The following is a 9,226-nucleotide window of genomic DNA, read 5'->3' on the forward strand; positions in this document are numbered from 1 at the left end:
ACTTCAGTCTATACTGTACTATATACTGTACTATATGCAGTACTGTATTCAAAACCTCCCACTAACAGAAAGAAAAAAAAAATAAGCACATCAGGTTTAGGTTCACATTTTCTCTCTGAGATTCTTAGTAGGCTGAATAACTGTTGGTAACCACAAAGAAGCTGATCCTATCAATTGTTTCTTACATTAAGTATCTGAGCCTACTGAAGTGCAGAAAACCATCTTTCTGCCAGGAATATCCACTGCCATTAGAAGTCCTACCTGCACCATGTCTCCTCACTTGGGATTAGATCTTTATCTATTTTCACAGTCTGCATGCCTTCATCTGCAAGAAGGCTCCAAATTGAAAGTTTCACACTCTGCAGTGCAGGTAGACAAAGTAATTTTCTTCAAAGGTATGACACAAGGTGCCAACAGACCAGCTCTTGCCCAGCTCTGCAGGAGCCATGCAGCCAGCAGGTGCTGGAGCCTCAGCAGCTCCATTTCATGGTAATTCAAACTCACTGTCAGTGGCTGCTCAAGGGAAGCTGACAGACTTCACACCAATGCAAACCCCAAAGCTACTGGAGAGGAGAAGCACAACCACCAGCAGAGGGAATGGTCATACCACTGAGACAGCAGCTTCTCCAACTGATGCAGCAGGACTGACCACAGGTCAATCAGGACAGCAAATTAACCTCTACCAGCAAGTGTGCAAGTTTGGTTCCAAGGAGAAAGATGTAACCCCACGAAAAACAAGGGATTACAGCCTGTGATCATACTTCCAATACACAGTGATAACAGAGACCTGTCTGTAAGTCACGGACAGGAGCTTATGCATTTTTTATTTTTTTTTTTTTCATTTCAGACCCAAATGAAAATATGCTATTGCAGGCATTTTATGATTTTTTTTCCTCAACAGATGTATTGTTTTACTTCCCTATACATTTCAAAATTGGTTGCTTCATCATGCATACTACGCAAGGGTAAGTAAAAGAGAGAGTTTGCAGTACTCATTGCCAAAATCAGTCCCAGTGACACTGGACCAAGGCAAGCATGAACATACCGCCTCAAGAAGGACTCATCATGAGTAATGCAGTTTATGCAACTTTGGCAGTCTCTCTTTCCATTTGCCGCACGATCAAGAGCATGCCCCTCGTACCTCTCGCTGCACACGTTTGCACTGCTCTGGCACCCATCCTGAGCGTTGCAAACTTTGCTCCTTTTCTTTCATCTTATGAAAGCTTCGTTTTAAGTGCGTACGTTCTTGGGCAGGGCGCACGCCGTACAGCGACTGCGTTCCTGACAGGGAAGTGAGCGGGCAGCGCGCCTTCCTCAGCACCCACAGCCTCGCTGCCCGGAGCTGCCGGACGGGCAAGGCGACGGCGGCAGGTGCTGGACGCGGCGTCGCGATGTCCCCCGGCCCCAGCCCCCCTTCCCGGCGCCCCCCACTGAAGGGGGCTCACCAGCCGCCCGCCCTGCACGAGGAAGGGCGGACAGCATCTCTCCTCGCCGCCGACCTCTGGCCCTCCCCTGCGGCTGCTCCAACCGCCTCAGCCCGGGCCATCCGCACCCCGCCTGCCCGCGGGGCCAGGCTCAGCAGCCGCACGCCCCCCGCCCTCCCCTCTCACTCCGCGCAAAAGCCGCTGTTCAGAGCGTAAGAAGACACCGCGCTTACGGTTGCCTGGGGTCCCGCGGGCTCGGCTCAGCTAGGGCACGGTCGCGGTCCCCATTGCAGGCATTCCGCACTTTTCAGCGCGCGGGGAGGGAGGTGCCAGCCGTCAGCTGACCACCGCCTCTTAAGGAGGCGGGAAGCACCGGCCGGCTGGGTGAGCCGGCTGCGGGGAGGGCTTGGGTTCGGCTCCGCGCCTGGGCCGGGTGGGACGCACGCTTGGCTGTGGCGAGGCGGCGGCCCCCACTGCCCCGGGGATGGCAAGGCAGCCCCGAGGGCAGGCGGGTAGCCCTAAGGGCGACCTGCCTGCCCAAAGGCCGCGCTCCCGGGAGAAAAGGGGCAGAGGCAAGGGCGATGCTGGCCCTCCGGCAGGAGATTACTGGCTTTTCCGCGGGGCTTTTCACGAGCAGTGTGAAGGTGAAGCCGCCTTTCTAAAGCCACCAGGTACCGAGTGTGGTCAACAGAAAAAAAACACCCCCACCCCCCCCTCAAGAAAAAAAAATATCGCAGAGGTGGCTACATGGAAGTTTGCATTGAAATAACTTAAAAAAAAAAAAAAAAAAAGTCCACGACTTTCGTTGCTGTTGTGGCTATTCCTGTGGAAATAAATAGGTGTTAATTCAATACTGCGTTTGTTTGCTTCCCCAAGCACCTGAAGCAGCACTGCATTGGCTGCTGTGGGAACAGGCACTGCAAGCCCCTGCTGAGCAGCCAGTCCCAGTGCGTTAGGACAGTGGTACCTGCCTCAGCAGTGCTCCAGAGGCTGGAGTGCCCATGTCCTGCTGGTCATCGGTGTAAATCTTCTAACGCATCAGCCTGTGAATGCTTCAAATGCAGGTGGAGGATCACAAGCCCTCTTGTCCATGAGCCAGAAATATGTTTCAGGCCTTACACCAGAGATTTATCAGGGTTCAGAAATCATCCAAAATCAGAGGTATGGACAGGAATGGTAATTCTGTCCATCAAGCACAACGTAGAATCACAGAACCATAGAATCATAGAACCATAGAATCATAGAACCATAGAATGGTTAGGGTTGGAAAAGAATTTAAGATATCTAGTTCAACACCACCCCCCACCCCTCCTTCACAGGCAGGGACACTTCACACTAGGCCATGTCACCCACGACTGTCCAACCTGGCCTTGAACACTGACAGGGATGGAGCATTTACCATGCCCTTGGGCAACCTGCTGCAGGGCCCCATCACAATCTCCTTTTAAAACTATCAGGTGATGCTTCCCCTCCCTTCCACAGACCTGAATTACAAAAAAAGAGGCATCAAAAGTGGGAGACCAACAGAATAAAATTATGCCCACTTCCATGCAGAGGTACCTAAACTGGTAGCATAGTAAATCAGTAAGCAGGGAGTTTGAATCCAGAATCTCTATATCAAGAGTGTACGCTAGCAACCAGAGACACAGTGTATTATTTTGGTATCAGTGCCTCATACTCAGGCCTATACTTCCCAGCCTAATGTACCTGCATGGCTCTGCACTGAGCCATGCACATGGGCTTGCTGGCTACCAGCAAGGTCTCTGTGTCTTGGTCCACACAGAAATCCTTCAGTTCAGTGATAAGAAAGCCTCTGCAGTGCAGAATCTGACTTTCAAGGTACTGTTTTACCACCCTAAGATTTACCCGAGCAAAGCAGCTAAGCTCATACACATGGAAGTCATTCCTTGTCACTGTAAGTCTTTTCACTGTCAGGCTACTGCTTCCCTTCACACTTCAGCATTATTAAAGATTTCAGTCTGAACACCGCCATCACACCTTATTCAAATTATGCCACTGGCTTCCCACCTGGTACATGCAAAATTAAAAGTTGAAGATTTTGGCTGTGTGCAACAGTTTTTCCTGGAGAAATGGGAATTGCAAAGGAGGGGATTAAGGAAAACAGCTGTCTGGTTTTGGTTGTTTTTACTACAACACATTAATATTTATTAGTTCTATCACTTTTCACCCTTCATGAACAATTAAGATGACCTTAAAGTTTCCTTCCACGTTTTCTGTTTTCCTTAAAGAATTTAAAATTGGAGTATTTTGAAATATACTGAAGCATATTTATAAATTGAAGTATTGTATTATTTGCTGCATCATTAACACCCAAAAAAGTATTTGCCACCTGGGTGTGTGGACTTCACAGTGAGTCAGTCAGAGAACCTGGCAGGCTGGAACCTCAGGTGCTGCTTGCCCATATCTAGCACTCTCAACTTAGAATCATAGAATCATAAAATGGTTAGGGTTGGAAAGGACCTTAAGATAAAATCACAGAATCATAGAATGGTTAGGGTTGGAAAGGACCTCAAGATCACCCAGTTCCAACCCCCCTGCCATGGGCAGGGACACCTCACACTAAACCATGTCACCCAAGGCTCTGTACAACCTGGCCTTGAACACTGCCAGGGGTGGAGCATTCACAACTTCCTTGGGCAACCCATTCCAGTGCCTCACCACCCTCACAGTAAAGAACTTCTTCCTTATATCCAGTCTAAACTTCCCCTGTTTAAGTTTTAACCTGTTACCCCTTGTCCTATCACTACAGTCCCTAATGAAGAGTCCCTCCCCAGCATCCCTATAGGCCCCCTTCAGATACTGGCTGCTATGAGGTCTTCTCTTCTCCAGGCTGGACAGCCCCAACTTTCTCAGCCTGTCTTCGTACAGGACATGTGCAGTCCCCTTGTCATCCTCGTGGCCCTCCTCTGGACTTGTTCCAACAGTTCCATGTCCTTTTTATGTTGAGGACACCAGTACTGCACACAATACTCCAAGTGAGGTCTCACAAGAGCAGAGTAGAGGGGCAGGATCACCTCCTTCGACCTGCTGGTCAAGCTCCTTTTGATGCAGCCCAGGATACGGTTGGCTTTCTGGGCTGTGAGCACACACTGCTCATTGCTCATGTTCATTTTCTCATTGACCAACACCCCCAAGTCCTTCTCCTCAGGGCTGCTCTGAATCTCTTCTCTGCCCAACCTGTAGCTGTGCCTGGGATTGTCCCAACCCAGGTGTAGGACCTTGCACTTGTCATGGTTGAACTTCATGAGGTTGGCATCAGCCACCTCACAAGCGTGTTGAGGTCCCTCTGGATGGCATCCCTTCCCTCCAGCGTATCAACCGAACCACACAGCTTGGTGTCATCAGCAAACTTGCTGAGGGTGCACTCAATCCCACTGTCCAGGTCACCGACAAAGGTGTTGAACAAGAGCAGTCCCAACACCAGCCCCTGAGGGACACCACTTGTTACTGTTTTCCAACTGGATATTGAGCCATTGACCACAACTCTGTGTACACAAAGAAGCTACTTCTCTAGATGCACCAAAAGACAAGACTGAGTTTCACTTTGATATTGACATCAAGCTCTTTTGAAATTGCTGGGAATTTCCTGGGGCTTTGCACATACTTATTATCTAAATAGCAACTAACTTCTTTGAAAAATGTGGCCATAAAAAAAAACAAAGATAAAGGAAAAATATAGGAAATTTTTTAAATGACTCAACTAGGACCTCCTCAAAGCAAAGAAAAACAAAGGGCACATCTCCACAAGTGAGAGATAAGTAAGTGGCAATTCACATTCTTTTAACAAGGTTCCCTAATGTGCACTAAACTGTAGCCACAATTAGAAGACAGCAACCACTCCTCCATGCAAACCAATGCAAGCCAGAAACCTCATTTTCTCCACCATCTTACTGGTTTCCTACTATGATGCACTGCAAGAGCTGAGCAACTCTGGCCCTTACTTTTAACCTACTTTTCCATCTAATCTTGTAAGGAAAAAAGGCATGGTAAGAAAGTGCTGTCCTGTAAGTACTGACACAAAGAAGGGCAAGTTTATGTTTAGAAAACAAAACTAGGACTGCCAGCTCAGAAAGCACTTATTTGATGTGGACAACCTCTTCACCCACTTCCTCGTTGTGCCTATTTGAGGGAACATCAACCAGAAAAATGCAGCAAAACCACTATGGTGTCGTTATTCAGGCCTTTTTGACTTCCACGTAAACTACTGTCTGAAGAACACCATCAACTCACCTTTTGGTAGGAAAGTACTCTTTAACATGTGTCAGAAGAGCTCAGCAATGGTCTTGAGATATGTAGAAATGACAAGAGGCATGGGTATGATTGCTTCTTAGGAAGTTAGTTACTTTTTTCCCTTTGACTGGTGATTGATTGCAAGGTAAAGGGTATGACCACCTTTCCTGTGCTCTAAATCCCCCATATTTTCTTATTGTGAAGTGTCCAAGACAGGTACTACATACTGCTGAGTGCTGGAAAGGCAGAATTCCCAGAAGCTGCATTTGTCCCAGAGGTGACCTTAAGCACCCACCACTGCAGCACAGACATGAGCTGTGTTCCTAGGGGTCTTGTTGCTCAACTTTGTCCCAGGCATCTCCACTCGGGCACAGTCCTGCTCCAGCCACACACAAACTTCAGTGGAGCTACAGCTTGCTCACAGGCGCGTTTATCTGTCCCTGAACTTGCCAAGGAGGGGTTGTCTGTAAACCAAAGCTAATCTCCAACTCTCTTTCTTGGCATTTTAGATTTATGTAAAATGTAATCCCCAGGGTATGGCTCTGCTTATATTCTTTGTAGTTTTACAGATAACAAATACAAAAATAAACACAAACCCCAACAAAAAGGGGAACTCCAGTATTTCTATTAAAACTCCCTAACTTAACTTCTGAGTAGCCAAACCATAATTTTTCCCTGTCCAAAGAAATAACACAGATTCCTGATAAGAAGCTGACTAACTGGTGAGCAAAAATTCCTCTTCCCTTTTGACACAAGAAGAAATAAAGAGCTTTCTTTTACATTATGACTGTTCCTGTTGTTTCATATAATATTATGAAAGTTATTTTTGGTGTTAATACTACGTCTTCAAGAAAATTATGGGTAGAGTTTTATAATATCTTTTTTCCTATGACAAAACAAGTTTAGCGGATGCCTTTCCCTATCTCTCATTCTTCCCAGCACACTGCAGGTCCTCACTTAACTCATTGTGCCTGTGCAAGATTTTGTGGGTGCTTCAATAACTAATCTGTGAAGGATAAGGATTCAGAATCCTCCTTCCATTCTCTTTTATATGAGGTTTTGTTTTGCTTTGTTTTTTTTATTTCAGACAGTTTCAACCCACTAAAGACCTGCTCCCATGGTGTGAGATGTCATTTCTGCCCTCCACTGATCAAGATGTGCTCCATATGTTCTGATCTGCCAGAAACCCCAGACCATGAGTTGGCTCCCCAGACATGAGCTGTCTCCCTGACAGTGACTGGTCCACTATGGAAACAAGCCACGAACTGCAGTGAGGAAACTGCAGATTAGAGGATGTGGAAAATGACATTGAGAAGTACAAAGCAGACAAAGGTCTTTTCTGAAGCAAATTTGTAAAGGAAGATATGAGAAATTACAGAGGCTGTTTTACTGTGCTGCTCAAGAGCATCAAAGCTCAGACGCAACTTCAGGCAAACCATAGAATAGTGAGACTGGGCATACCAGGGCAAACAAGCAACTAAGTAAACAGAGGTATTTTGTCAGATGCTTAACACAAATCCAGTATTATCTTCAAGACATTTTTAGGCACAGACATTTCACACTGTATCAGAAAGAAGAAAAAAATCACTCTTATCTCTAGCTTACAAACTCCAGAGGGGGAATTGTAAATCTTACTATAGAGATTGCTTCTAGTGAAAAATAGCCATTTGCTTATCAATTGCATAACTTCATATGGTGCTGCTGGGGCCCTGCCCAAAGATGGATTTTCAGCTTGCAGCAGCTGTCCAGTATCTTACTGACATTTGGCGGAATAAACGCACTCTTAATTTCCATTTTTTTCCTCTAAGATGATTTATCAGACATATTGGTACAGCAGAAAAGTGAAATTTCCTTTAAGCAAGCTTACCTCTGCATTTACTCCCCTGCATCCACACACAAACATTTTTCCTGTCACTTAAAAAATAGCTAAACATTCTGGAGGACTTTCCTCTGTGAATGAGGTGAATTTGAATTCCAAGGGAATTCTGCTCAGGTATCTGATTCCTTGGCAAGCCCCTTCTTTCTGTCCCTCCTTCCACCTACATGGTGGTTTTCTGGGGTTGTGGCCAAGTCACCCTTGGCAGTTATGGAAACAAACATGAAGGGCTAAAATAACACAACTTTCAGACACAATCCTGTGATCCTGAAATATCTTCTGAGAGCCTGAAGTACAGCACGTCGGGTGAAACCTTCATATTAAGGAAGAAGTTAGTCTCTGTAATTGTCTGCTATTATATCTATAGCTTCTGACCTCATAAAATAATAGGATCGTAGGATAACTGTCTGGAAGGGACTTCAGGTCCAACCTCCTGCTCAAAGCAGGGGCACCTCTGGAGTCAGACAAGGTTGGCTGGGGTTGACAACCACTTTGGGCAACCTGTGCCATAGCTGTCATATCTCTGGAGAAAAAGTTTCTCTTAAAATCCATTACATGCCCCTCTTGTTTCTGCTCACACCCACTATCTAAGGCTTCCCCATCACATACCTGTGAAGGACCTGGCTCTATATTCCCTATCACCTTCCAGCAGGCAGAGCTATTCTGCTTCACATCAGATCCTGAGCTGGTGAACAGCTGTGTCTATCACAAAGTGACACATCGCTTGGATTCGCCCAAATCACTGGAATCCAAAGGGACAGCTGAATGGGGCACATAGCCAGTTCATGAGTTACCAGGTCAGTTTAAGTAATCTCAAAGCAGTTGACATTTCAAGGTAGTTTTATATTATTTAAAATTCATACATGGTTCTTTGCCACATGCTTGACAAGAAAATCATGTGACTTTCCAAAAAATAAGAATAATTATACGCTAAGGCTGATTTTATTTGTACTAGGGCTATTCATTTTAAAGGAGATGAGAGCACCACCAAATATGTTATTAAATTATATCATAGAGTACCATTTATGTTACAGAAGTAAATAAAGTTACCTCCATCTAAACAAAAATCAGCCACAAAAAGAAGCAATAGACAAAAAAAAAAATCATTTTAATAACATGAATGGTATGGAGTTCATTATTCTGAAGATCTGCTGTCCTTATTATAATTTCCAACCTTCCTTCTTTTCCAGTACCTTGTCTTCAACTGTGACCAGTGGTGGGACTTAAAGAAAAACTGTAGGAATGAGAAAAGATGTAATGTGCTCCCTTCCCTGACAGTGACAGTGCAGACTAAGGACTTACTCCCCTTTGCGTTGCACCAGGACCCTGATTTTTAAATATCTGTCTGTGGACATTACTGTTATCATACCCGTCTAACATTTTTGATGGAATACCTTCAATCTCTATACCTTCCTATGTCTAGAAATTCCACAATTTGAGTTGATAGAAAGCTTACTTTCTTTTTCTTGTTTGTGTACAGGTTTATTAGTGGAAGCTGAGTTGTCATGCTGCAATTAACAGCAAGTAATTTCTTATACACTTTTTCCAGATCACCAATCACTTACAGACTTATGTCTGTTACCTCTTTTCCATCTGAAGAATCCATGTTTTGTTTTGCTTTGTTTTGTTTTGTTTTGTTTTGTTTTTTTCTTGAGGTGTGTAAGTCACTGGTCTT

General features: G+C 45.3%; 1 protein-coding gene across 3 annotated transcripts in view; it reads right to left on the minus strand.

Annotated features, from left to right (window-relative positions):
• PLA2G4A (phospholipase A2 group IVA) overlaps nucleotides 1-1,766 on the minus strand; it is an 82,604-nt gene extending 80,838 nt beyond the window's left edge. For all 3 annotated transcript variants that reach the window (XM_065673850.1, XM_065673848.1, XM_065673849.1), the window contains exon 1: nucleotides 1,658-1,766. The gene's annotated coding sequence lies outside the window, so the exon portion shown is untranslated. The remainder of the gene's footprint in view (nucleotides 1-1,657) is intronic.
• Between the last annotated feature and the right edge of the window lie 7,460 nt (nucleotides 1,767-9,226).

Source organism: Lathamus discolor, chromosome 3 (genome assembly GCF_037157495.1).
Source record: "Lathamus discolor isolate bLatDis1 chromosome 3, bLatDis1.hap1, whole genome shotgun sequence".
NCBI lineage: Eukaryota > Metazoa > Chordata > Aves > Psittaciformes > Psittacidae > Lathamus > Lathamus discolor.